Source organism: Gigantopelta aegis, chromosome 14 (assembly GCF_016097555.1).
Source record: "Gigantopelta aegis isolate Gae_Host chromosome 14, Gae_host_genome, whole genome shotgun sequence".
NCBI classification, from domain to species: domain Eukaryota; kingdom Metazoa; phylum Mollusca; class Gastropoda; order Neomphalida; family Peltospiridae; genus Gigantopelta; species Gigantopelta aegis.
The window spans coordinates 35,682,500-35,696,195 of NC_054712.1; the positions used below are offsets into that span (position 1 = coordinate 35,682,500).

The 13,696-nt window shown below is 36.6% G+C and overlaps 1 long non-coding RNA gene across 1 annotated transcript; it reads right to left on the minus strand.

Moving 5' to 3' along the window:
• Positions 1-5,273: 5,273 nt before the first annotated feature.
• On the minus strand, positions 5,274-9,256 carry LOC121388096. The gene is made up of 2 exons (XR_005959933.1): positions 9,116-9,256; positions 5,274-5,541 (listed from the first exon to the last, which is right to left on the minus strand). It is a non-coding gene; the product is annotated as an uncharacterized LOC121388096 (long non-coding RNA).
• Positions 9,257-13,696: the final 4,440 nt, after the last annotated feature.

Below are 13,696 nucleotides of genomic sequence, written 5' to 3' on the forward strand. Positions count from 1 at the left end.
TTAAACATACCTTTATACATACTTGTGAAAAGCATATATTCATTTGATAATTATATGAACTAGGTTTGGTAGAAGCATGTTAAAACATTAACTTGTTTCAGAACACACTCAGCATAGGTATTCTTGTGTTGTACATATTTAGTTTCTTGTGGTTCGACAGTATAGTCCGTACACAAAAATCAAAGTTATAGTTCTGAAAATGCGCAAACCTGTTAAGTTGGTAGTTTGACATCCAATTAAAAACATGGGTGTTTTTTTGTGGTATTGTTTTAATAATCGAAGTCTCTAACGTTGTGTTCCAATGATCTAGTATTAAAAATGCATAGCTTACATTCAGATATTATTAATCTAATTAAACAACAAGAAATCGATGGAAATGGTGGTATAGTGAGTAACACGCATATGTGTTAGTGGGATGGGTTGGTTGTTTGTGTTTTTACAGGAAGTGTGTGTGTGTGTGTGTGGGGGGGGGGGGGGTGACGGCAGTAAATCTTAAGGCAGAGATGAATTGTACTTGTAGAATGCAAGAAATTGCATTTCAGGACATCTAGTTTTCAAAGGTTTACGGGGAAGCATACCACCGAACCCCCTAAAACTTTGCTTTGCGACCTCAATCTCAGTCAGCCCCCCCCCCCCATGTTTAATTGCTTCCGCCGTGCCGGAGGGGGGATATGTGGGAGTATGTGTGTGTGTGTGCGCGCGCGCGTGTATGTGTGAGTGTGTGTGGTAATATAGAATACTAAATGAGCTTGTCTGTCATACCATTAAATGATTTTTATGAAATGAGTGAACAGTGTTGGTATCTGACGAGCGAAAGCGAGACAGATACCAACACTGTTCACGAGTTTCATAATAACTGTATGACAGGCAAGCAAGTTTAGCATTTTATTTATTACAAACGAACTGCAAACAAACCGCTACGCAGAAGTAAGTAGATGTCGAGATCTACTACATGTTATTTTTCTACGAATTGGGTCAGCAGGTGATCTACGTCACGCTCGCGTTACATCGATATTACACTATAGTAGTGTCGGAAATAGAATAAAAAATATTTTCGTCAATTATTTTTTTCATGTTAAACTTTTTTAATATTTTGTAAATACCTATTTAATGATACTCTACCTAATTTAGCATTCACTTGTTTTGGCTCTCACTGATGTACAAGGTGGTGTTTACTCTTGTAATTAAAATAAAGATGTCGGTAAACAGGTAATTTGTGACCTTTATTGGAACAGACTATAACACATTTTGATCATATGTGTCGATTTCATTTACCCTTAAACAAACCTTTAATTTAAAACTGATCATTTTAAATTGCAGCATAATGACAAACATATTTATTGAATATAAATTCAATATAAGTACATTCGAAATTTACACAATCTTGCAACCACTTAAAGGTGCTATATCATAGTTATATGTGAACATCTGTTTGTGATAAAGATTCTCCAATAAAAATGTATTTTCTACTAGTAGATAAATTTATTTCCTATAATCAGTTATGGGCATATAGTTAAAGGCGTCTTCTTTAAATGTTAAATCAAAAGTTTATTAAGAAAATGATTTGCAATAGCTGTCATTATGCAACATTGAGATAGCACCTTTAATACCGGAAAAATAGATCACAAACTCCGAATTGTTCTTTACAGTTTTGCTGAAAAGTTGCTTATAAATGACTTATAATTTTGTTTTGGAGAGGGATATAGGGGTAAACCATCATCAGAAACAGTCCCTCACATATTGTACATAACAGCAATGAAATTGACACATGTTGACCAAAATATGTTATAGTCTCTTCCAATAAAGTGCACAAATCACCTGTTTACTGACATCTTTCTTTTAATTTCAAGAGTAAACACCACGTTATACATCAATGAGAGCCTAAACAAGTAAATGTTAAACTAGGTAGAGTATCATTAAATAGATATTTACAAAATATTTACTTATCAGTTTATTATGTAAGAGATAATCGACGAAAATCATTTTTATTCTATTTCCGACAGTACTATAGTTAGATAATGAGTAATTGTTATGACATGAGCAATATCTTACACTGGTATGTAATAAAGGCACATATGTTTGGTCTGTCGTCGCTGAACTAAGAAAACCTCGTATCTGCACTTTTGGCGATTTTCACTTTGTTATTCTTTTAGAAGTAGAAATATATTATATGTGTTTTGTCAAAAGCTCATACATGTTCAGGCAATGGAAAGTAGCCTAAAGAAAAATGTCAAGTAAGTAAAACACGTATTTAAAAACAACTAGTTCATGAAAACTTCGTATCTACCACTTGATTACTTTTATTCCTCTCATACTTCGACCTTTTCTTTCAGGTAAAGGTAAATTGTTAGTGACCAAAGTGTCTATATTGCAGTGGTGGACTTTGGTCAAGAAAAAAAGTCGCCACATTGGTTTTAAAAAATCGCCACTTTCAGAATTGTGTGGCCACTTAAGAAAAAACATCGCCACATTTATTTTACATAACGATCAATTTACAAAATGTCTTTTTGTACTTTTATATGTATTACATCAAATACATGGCAGATATATAAACATTTCAAGCACATTCATCTCAAAACTATTACTTTTTAATATATCAAGTAATAATCCAGGAACCTGTCGGTTTAGTGGGGGAAAAAAGGAGACAAATTAATACATCCAAAAATATAATTAGGGTCGGCTCTTCTTTCTAGGTAAGGTCGTGTTCCCGGAAAAATACTAGTTTTATTTTTAGGCCTAAAACAAAACATGTCATTCAATATTTGTATATTTACATGAAATACATGACACATTGATCTTAAAACAATAATACTGTATTAGTTTATCGTAAGCAGATACGTGTGTATGACGTTTAGCAGGGAGGGGGTATGTCTAGACTGGCGACCAACGTTTATAACGGGATCGAGTCATGCTCCCTCGAAAAATATATTTAGAAAAAAAGAAAATGTGCTTGAGCAGGGAGGGGTTTTGAACCCCAAACCCTCCCAAAATGAGCACTGCAGCCAGGTCGGTTTCAGTGTAAAACGAAAAAGGAGGCAGTCTGATTTTGCAAGGTTTCTCGGTTTTTTAAGTTTGGAATCAGGTCGAAAAGTTCAGGTGATTTGGACGTTAATTTTGAACAGTTCGGCCGAAATAAAATGGTTGGATTTTTTGGGGTGTAAATTTACCACCAATGACTATCCCATAATAAGATTTACTTCCAATAATATTTTTGATTCAGAATTATACAAAGGGATATATCGTATTGTGTTCAGTGCAGGTCAACAGTAAGATGCCATATTCGTCAAGCCTGATTAGTGATTCTTTGTTTTGCCATGAGAGTGGACAACAAATGGGAACACTTTCAAAAGTATCTCGTCAGAATCTAACCGGCCTCGGTGGCGTCGTGGTTAGGCCATAGGTACTGGGTTCGGATCTCAGTCGAGTAATGGGATTTTTAATCCAAATACCGACTCCAAACCCTGAGTGAATGCTCCACAAGGCTCAGTGGGTAGGTGTAAACCACTTGCACCGACCAGTGATCCATAACTGGTTCAACAAAGGCCATGGTTTGTGCTATCCTGCCTGTGGGAAGCGCAAATAAAATATCCCTTGCTGCTAATCGGAAAGAGTAGCCCATGTAGTGGCGACAGCGGGTTTCCTCTCAAAATCTGTGTGGTCCTTAACCATATGTCTGACGCCATATAACCGTAAATAAAATGTGTTGAGTGCGTCGTTAAATAAAACATTTCTTTCTTTTCTCGTCAGAATCTGATGTCAAGCGCTCTGACAATATGCAATATGCTCAGCTGTCTGGAGCTGGATTACGTTCATATAACAAGACAACAGAAATCTACATGTAGCAATAAATAAAGAACAATAAAACTAATTTCATGCATTATTCACCGATAACGTGACCAGACAGATCAGAAGATTAGCTAATGGTTGAAATTATTATTTGTTACTGGATACTAAAACTCAGCTCGTATTCATTTAATTTTCTATTTAAAAAAGAATAATTGCCACATTGATTATTTTGTCGCCACTGTTATATTTTATCGGAATTGACGATTATAGTGACCGACAGGCCGAGCACTGATATTGTATATGTACATATTATATATTCAACTGGTGGTCAAGGAAAAGAAGTGTATGCCTACCAGGATTTTCCGTATTTAAGGTCCAAGCTTAAATACAAAACAAAAAACCACCATGGAGAAGATAAAAGTTTTATCTAAAATTAAGCCTGGGACTTAAATTAAGAAGCTGAAGAATATTTTTGCTACACATGGACATATAATAAAAAGAGGAAATGTCCAAGTTAGGGTAGCAGCAGACAACATGTTTCAATACCATTATGTAGGACGGGGGGGGGGGGGGGGGGGGGGGGGGGGGGGGGGGGGGGGGGGGGGGGGGGGGGGTGGGGGGGGGCAATTATTAGACTTTCAACTGATGTGGGGCGGGACGTAGCGCAGTGGTACAGCGCTTGCCTGGTGCGCGATCGATCTAGGATCGATTGCCGTCTGTGGGCCCATTGGGCTATGTCTCGTTCCGGCCAGTGCTCCATAACTAGTGTAGCAAAGGCCGTGGTATGTACTATCCTGTCTGTTGGATGGTGCATATAAAAGATCCCTTGCTGCTAATCGAAAAGAGTAGCCCATGAAGTGGCGATAATTGTTTCCTATCTCGACTTGAATTTTTATACTGATGTTGATAATCACTTCATGTTTTGCTTTTACCATAGTTTGACACCCAATAGCCGATGTATTTTTCGTGCTGGGGTGTCGTTAAACATTCATTCATTCATTCACTCTCAATATCTGTGTGGTCCTTAACCATATGTCTGACGCCATATAGCCGTAAATAAAATGTGTTGAGTGCGTCGTTAAATAAAACATATCCTTCCTTCTACTGCGGCAGGGCAGAGGTTATATATATTCTAGACACCTTTCTCATACGTTTGTGTTATTTCATTAAAAAAAATCAGGGAACCTTACAAACATGGAGACAAAAAAATATAATAAAATAAAATAAATAAATAATATAGTCTAGAGAAAACCTGCTACATTTTCCCATTAATAGCAAGGGATCTTCTATATGCAACATCCCACAGACAGGAAAGTACATACCACGACCTTTGATATACCAGTCGCTATGCAGTGGAATGAGAAATAGCCCAATTGGCCCACCATCGGGGATCGATCCCAGAGTGACTGAGCATCAGGCGAGCAGTTTACCCCTGGCCTACGCCTCGCCCCACACTCAAAACGAAAATCAACAACAACCAACAATAGTTTCAATGCGAGGTATTCCTTTATTATCAACTAATGATTTCAACACTTCAGCATCTGTATAGCGGAAATGTTTAAATGTGATAGCATAGCGCCATCATGTTGAAAATAGTTCTCTACTTTTTATCGTCACATGCATCCTCGCATATTTCACAACAGAACCTACGGGGGAATTTTAGGAGACACTTAGCGAAGCCAGCCACTCCACACTCCCCGCTCTCTTTCTCAAAGCTATAGTCACGCTTTGTAAGCTCATCGGCAGCAGGGTTTCCTGAAAAACAACAAAAATACATATAAATGGTCTACATACACATGTATAGCTAAAAGATGTACACCACCAAATCAAATCCCATAGGCGACAATAGTAACATATGTGGCTGAAAGTCATACATGCAGCGTATCAATCGGCGTATACACCACGGATATAAATACTACCACCCCTCAGAAAAACTGGGGGTGCAGCTGCTTATTTCAGAGATAACGGGTGGCGTCTACGACTACCCTAGTTCCGCACAAAATTTTAGTACTTTTTTTTACAGGTTCCCCATACATGTTTCAAGCACAAGGTTACTTGACACAGAGGTACTAGATTAAATAAAATTACCCCGATGAAACTTTTATTTATATATTTTTTAAAAACAACAAACACACTCACATTTATTATCAATCACAGGACTTGTGATATTAACTGCTCTATCAAAATTTCGAACTATGACCCAGCCGGAAGATATTTGGTTTAGTACTGCTTATATGACCCATTACATAATCTCCACCAACAACTACTATGTTTAGATAACGAAGTTTGACTATATATGTTAAATGATTATATATATATATATATATATATATATATATAGAGATAGAGAGAGAGAGAGAGAGAGAGAGAGAGAGAGAGAGAGAGAGAGAGAGAGAGAGAGAGAGAGAGAGAGAGAGAGAGAGAGAGTCACTGACCATAAATATAGCTTCTATGTGTTGGTGTGTGTGTGGAGGGGGGGGGGAGGGAGTGCAGACGAAACTATACCGGAGCCAATTTCAATTTTCGTTTTGAGTGTGGGGCGAGACGTAGGCCAGGGGTAAACTGCTCGCCTGATGCGCGGTCACTCTGGGATCGGTCCCCGTTGGTGGGCCCATTGGGCTATTTCTCATTCCAGTCTGGTATATCAAAGGTCGTGGTATGTACTTTCCTGTCTGTGGGATGTTGCATATAGAAGATCCCTTGCAATTAATGGGAAAATGTAGCAGGTTTTCTCTAGACTATATTATTTTTTTTTTTTTTTTTTTTTTTTTTTTTGTCTCCATGTTTGTAAGGTTCCCTGATTTTTTAATGAAATAACACAAACGTATGAGAAAGGTGTCTAGAATATATATATAACCTCTGCCCTGCCGCAGTAGAAGGAAGGAAGGAAATGTTTTATTTAACGACGCACTTAACACATTTTATTTACGGTTATATGGCATCAGACATATGGTTAAGGACCACCGAGATATTGAGAGTGAATGAATGAATGAATGTTTAACGACACCCCAGCACGAAAATTACATCGGCTATTGGGTGTCAAACTATGGTAAAGGCAAAACATGAAGTGATTATCAACATCAATATAAAAACTCAAGTCAAGATAGGAAACAATTATCGCCACTTCATGGGCTACACTTTTCGATTAGCAGCAAGGGATCTTTTATATGCACCATCCAACATACAGGATAGTACATACCACGGCCTTTGTTACACCAGTTGTGGGAGGGGGGTGCAGACGAAACTATACCGGAGCCAATTTCACAAAAATCGTAAGTTTACGTCTGCACAAGCAGTTATATCGGGCATACATTTTACACGTGTCTGGCATCTATTTCACGAAGAAATTTACATCATAACTGAAGATGGAGCATTTTAAGGACGAATGGAAATGAAATACGTGTACTTTTAACTCTATTTGTTTTACTATAACAGTAATAAGAATTGTAGTTTTGTCGTAGATTTACGTCGTAGATTTACGTTTACGTGCAAAACTAAGCATACGATGATTAGTGAAATTGGGCCCTGAACTCCAATGAAAACGCACAACCCAATTTTCAGTTGCTATTGCTATTGTATGTGTTGTTACTATAAAACACACAATGACCCTAACCCTTGTATACAATTTTTGGGTTTCTGATGCTTACCATTGCTATTATATTGTATGTGTTTTTACTATAAAACACACAATGACCCTAACCCTTGTATACAATATTTGGGTTATCTGATGCTTACCATTGCTATTATATTGTATGTGTTGTTACTATAAAACACACAATGACCCTAACCCTTGTATACAATCTTTGGGTTATCTGATGCTTACCATTGCTATTATATTGTATGTGTTGTTACTATAAAACACACAATGACCCTAACCCTTGTATACAACCGTTGGGTTATCCGATGCTTACCATTGCTATTATATTGTATGTGTTGTTACTATAAAACACACAATGACCCCAACCCTTGTATACAATCGTTGGGTTATCCGATGCTTACCATTGCTATTATATTGTATGTGTTGTTACTATAAAACACACAATGACCCTAACCCTTGTATACAATCTTTGGGTTATCCGATGCTTACCATTGCTATTATATTGTATGTGTTATTACTATAAAACACACAATGACCTTAACCCTTGTATACAAGTTTTTGGTTATCTGATGCTTACCATTGCTATTGCTATTGTATGTGTTGTTACTATAAAACACACAATGACCATAACCCTTGTATACAATTATTGGGTTATCCGATGCTTACCAGAATAGGCCCTACATCCAGTTATACAAAATCAGTTAAATGTATTATTTGCTCTTATATCCTTTTACTAGAGCGTTTTCAATAGGCGTTAAATATCAAAGTTACAGTCCCCATACTTATAAAATAATTTCATATTCAGTAGAGTTATCGGGGTCTTTTTGTTTTGTTTTTTTTGGTGGGTTTTTTTTTTTGGGGGGAGGGGTTGTTGGGGGGGTTTGGGGGAAGGGTTTGGGGGGGGGGGTTTGGGTTTGTCGTATTTTCGTATTTAGATGCCACTAGTTCAAGCAGGGTGTTCTGATAGCCGAACAGTTCGGATACTAGATCTGTCTATCTCGAAAATTATTAAAAGGACGAGACTTAGCCCAGTGGTAAAGCCTGATGCGCAGTCGGTTTGGGATCGATCATCGTCGGTGGGCTATTTCTCATTCTACCCAGTGCAAAACAACTGGTACGAGTATATCAAAGGCCATGGTATATGCTATCCTGTCTGTGGTATGGTGCATATAAAATATCCTTTGCTAGTAATGGAAAAATGTAGCAGGTTTCATCTCTATGATTGTGTCAAAATTACCATATGTTTGACATCCAATAGCCGATGATTAATAAATCAATGTGCTCCGGTGGTGTCGTTAACCAAAACAAACTTTCAGTTAATAAACGCTAAATACGACTAACCACAGAAGACATGTTTAACATATCCGTATCATTCTAACACTTAAAAACGCCAAATAAGTATAATATATATATATATATATATATATATATATATATATATATATATATATATATATATCATATATATATATATATACGGATATGTTAAACATGTTTTCTGTGGTTAGTCGTATTTATGGTATCAAGCTTTACCATATATATATAAAAGACATTTTCAACAGAATAAATCTAAAACTCGATTTACACCCTCAAACACCCCACCCCACCTCCACAGACACAGACATCAAAAGATGTATTACAAGCACCAAATACAGGAGCATTAATTTTACAGTTGAGAATATATACTTTTGCCGATTGACAAAATAGTAGACACTGAAAACAGATACTTACCAGTTACTGCAATTGCAAGAAGCAGGGTCATCATGAAAACTAGCACCAGTTTGTTCATCTTGTATGGTGAAGGTCTTCGAACTTTTATCAAGGTACAGAGGTTTATGGTACGGATACAGTGGTAACCTGTTGATGATGCTCTGTAACTAAGATCTGTTTATATACACAAATCCAACAGATCACCATCAGTTTCCACCCATTATTCAAACTCATTATTCTGGCCCCTGTAGACAATTGCCATTATTTGTCAGTTTTGCTAACGAGTTTTTCTGCAGGAGTTTGTTAATCGTAGATAAATATTGGCTGATAGTTAAGTTAATGACAAGAGTGTCTATTATTCGTGCTGCGTTGTTTCATAATAGGTGATGACTATCTGATTAATATCACCTTATCAGATCCAAACCAGCGGATAATGAATAAACTTTCTAAACACCAACCGTGATAATGTTATTGGTGCCTGCGTATTAATATTAATGTCAATCTCTGCATCAGTCCTACTAATAAAATGTCACTACCGAGAGAGAGAGAGAGAGAGAGAGAGAGAGAGAGAGAGAGAGAGAGAGAGAGAGAGAGAGAGAGAGAGAGAGAGTTTAAAGTTTGTTTTTGTTTAACGATACCACTGGACCACACTGATTAATTAATCACCGGCTATTGGATGTCAGACATTTTACAATTCTGACACAGTCATCAGAGGTAACCCGCTACATATTTTCTCATGCAGCAAGGGATATTTTATATGCACCATCCCACAGACAGGATAGCATATACCATGGCATTTGATATACCAGTCATGGTGTACTGGCTGGAACGAGAAATAGCCCAATGACCCACCGACGGGGATCTATCCCAAACCGACCGCGCATTAAGCGAACGCTTTACCACTGGACTACGTCCCGCCCCTTAGAGAGAGATAGAGATAGAAAGAGAGATGGAGATAGAAAGAGAGAGAATGAGTAAATGAATGAATGAATTAATTAATTAACGTGTAACGACACCCCAATCACGAAACATTTACTATCTAGTGAATGTCAAACTTACATACTTTATTAGCCGTAAACATACAGTTCATAGGCATTACAAACATCAAAATATAATATATATAGAGAATAATAAATGAGTGGCCATTAGATACCATTTATCACACAAGTTGTTTTAAAATATATCTAACGAGCGAAGGCGAGTTTGATACGTTTTTAAACAACATGTTGTGAGAAAAATGGTATTTAACGGACACAAATGTATTATTCTATTTCTTACATACCCTCAAAAACCAATCTAATTAAAATTAGCTCCACTATTACATGTGGATCTAAAGACAGCCAGTTGGAGCTCATGTCCACCAATCAAAACCTTACTTGCAGAATCCTGCCAGTGATTTAAAACTAACAACACTGCGTAGTCCCCAATGTCCAGGTAACATTTCGTCTGTAAATAATAATTTAAATATTGACCAATCACACTTCGCCTTTTATAACGTTATTTGGGAGCATACAAATTCTAAAAATATCGGGCGAGTCTATTTTAGTGGCCGCAGTACAGCGAACCATACCAATACGTACGTGGTGGGTTATCAGTCTTCAATTTTACATTAAAAATTATTTATTTATTTATAAAATTAAAAAAAACTAAACCAGTCTTCAGTTTTACATTACAAATTATTTATTTTATAAAATAAAACATGTTTTAAGGCATTCGTAATTCACACGAAACATGTCGTATACCCTCAGGATAATTCGGAATGTTTTCAAATTATTTTTAAATCACTGGCAGGATTCTGCAAGTAAGGTTTTGATTGGTGGACATGAGCTCCAACTGGCTGTCTTTAGATCCACATGTAATAGTGGAGCTAATTTTAATTAGATTGCTCAAAAACCAGGTTTTAAGCAAATTTTAACATCTCTTTCGACTAACGGTTATTTACAGCCGTTGCACCTGTAGCGAACATACGCGTCACAGACACATGGTTGTCAGGTTAACTATACGCATACATATAATCTATTTCCACCGTGATGTTTTTGATTGGCTGCATGGCACTGGTTACCTGGTCATCACCTAGGAGCAACCAATCGTATGTCTTGAAATTGTTAACACACCTAAGTGTGTTAACAAGCCAATGTGTTATCAAAAATAATGCATGGACTTCTTACCAACGGGTGTGTAAAAAATATCATTAAAAGGGGAAAACAATTTACATTGTGTGGAAAGTGATGAAAATATTAAATATAAAATGTAATAAAAAAATATCAATGTAACGATGAGAGAATATAATAACAGGGCCGTTGTTAGGATTTTATTTATTATTATTTTTTTTTTTTTTTTTTTTTTTTTTTTTTTTTTTTTTTTTTTTTTTTTTTTTTTTTTTTTGGGGGGGGGGGGGGCAACTGAGTAGTTAATAGTCTAAAATTCCTTAAACGATTAAGAAGAGAATTTCTATATTTTTTTCCGGATTTGTCCCCCCACCCTCCTTCCGCTAGCTACGGCCCTGTAATACGTATTATCATGTCTCTGCGTGGTTGCCCCTAGTAAATATTTACACACTGTTATTAGCTGCTTTACATTATCAATGGACAATAGCTGTATTAATTTAAAAGAGGTGGTCTGGTGCAATAGTATGGTTTTATGTACCTGCATTTGAATATATTGTAGAAAGACAAAAATAAAATCGATACTCATCTTCAACAGCATTCATATCACAAAGTTTACATACTCTATGCTTTCTCTCAGTATTGTTATATCTTCCAGTTTCTAGTGCAGATAGTCTGTACTTACATAATATTTGTTTATATCAAATGAAGGTAATATATGAAGAAAAATCTAATTAGACAAAACATGTTCTAACGAGCTCTTAGAGAGAGAGAGAGAGAGAGAGAGAGAGAGAGAGAGAGAGAGAGAGAGAGAGAGAGAGAGAGAGAGAGAGAGAGAGAGAGAGAGAGAGAGAGAGAGAGCGGGGGGGGGGGGGGGGGGGGACAGGGACATAAATAGGAAAAGAGTAAGAAAGATAGAAAGAAACGACATTTATTCCATAGTGTCTTATTCGGTATTAAAATATTCCATATTAATTTCCTTTGAATACAGAACCGTATGTATGTATGTATGTATGTATGTATGTATGTATGTATGTATGTATGTATGTATATATGTATGTATGTATGTGTGTGTGTATATATATAAACCCACAAAAACCCAACAACAAAAAGACTCCCCCCTCCCCCCCCCCAACACACACACTCAAAAAAACAAAATACAAAAAAATAAAACAAAAACATAAACTAAAAAACAAATTTAAAGAATCACAAAACAACTCCACCATCACACCAAACAACATGATGCTTTGGTGCCAAGGGGAAAGGACATTGACAATGCTAAGGATACGTTGTTGGAACTTGGTAAAATGCAAATGGATATGTCCAGTTGTTTTTTGTTAAAGTTACAGACCTTAACTTTTAAACACTACGGCGTATTTTTCACTATACGTGGCACTGTTTATGTTAACTGAAATTTGACATTACTTAGATTTTATTGTTTAAATGATCAATTTCCGTACATCCGAAATATTTGTGATTATCCTGATATTTCTAGTACCACGAAATGCATTTTTTGTTTTTCATATTTAAAATATCGTTTATAGAGACGGGGATCTAGTCTACTTTTAAAGGCTATTTCTAGGTTTCAGCGTCATAGGCTGCTGTTTCACTCTAATGTATCTTTATTCAGATGTGTTACAGGTTTGCTGATTAAAGGGACAAACCCTAGTTTTTAAACACTACATGCAGCATATTTTTCACCATTAGAGCCGTTTATGATCACCGAAATCAAACATTACTTTTATTTTATTGTTTAGATAATCCATTTCCGTACATTCTGGTGTTTCCACAAAATGCATTATTCGTATTTTTAAAAACGCACGTGACGTCTGAGAAATAACAGTTATGGAGTCGAGTTTTAGTCTATGTTTAACGATATTTCACCAATTCGACGTCACAGACTCTTGTTTCACTCTCTTGTAACCAAAATTATGTTAGGGCTACAGGTTTGTAACTTTGCCAAACTTAGTGTCCATTTTTACGGGTTGAAACTAGGGTCTGCGCTTTTAACCAATTTGTTAATTTTCATGGGTTGAAATTATAGTCTGCGACATTAAAAGCAGAGAAAATGTTACCATCCCACAAGGGAGATTAGTGTAGTTTTATAGCAAAAATATACAATATTTTGTGTGTAACTTAGAAAACAATCGGCTCAGAAATAAATAACTTGTAATAAATTCTATAGTATGAAAAAAAAGGCGTTCCCCGTGGGAAGGACGGTATGCAGTCAAAACGGCCCCATGATGAAACGGCCCTGAACATGCAAATCAAAACGGCCCCATGATGAAACGGCCCTGAACATGCAAGTCAAAACGGCCCCATGATGAAACGGCCCTGAACATGCAAGTCAAAACGGCCCCATGATGAAACGGCCCTGAACATGCAAGTCAAAACGGCCCCATGATGAAACGGCCCTGAACATGCAAGTCAAAACGGCCCCATGATGAAACGGCCCTGAACATGCAAGTCAAAACGGCCAAAGAAAAAAGTCAAAACG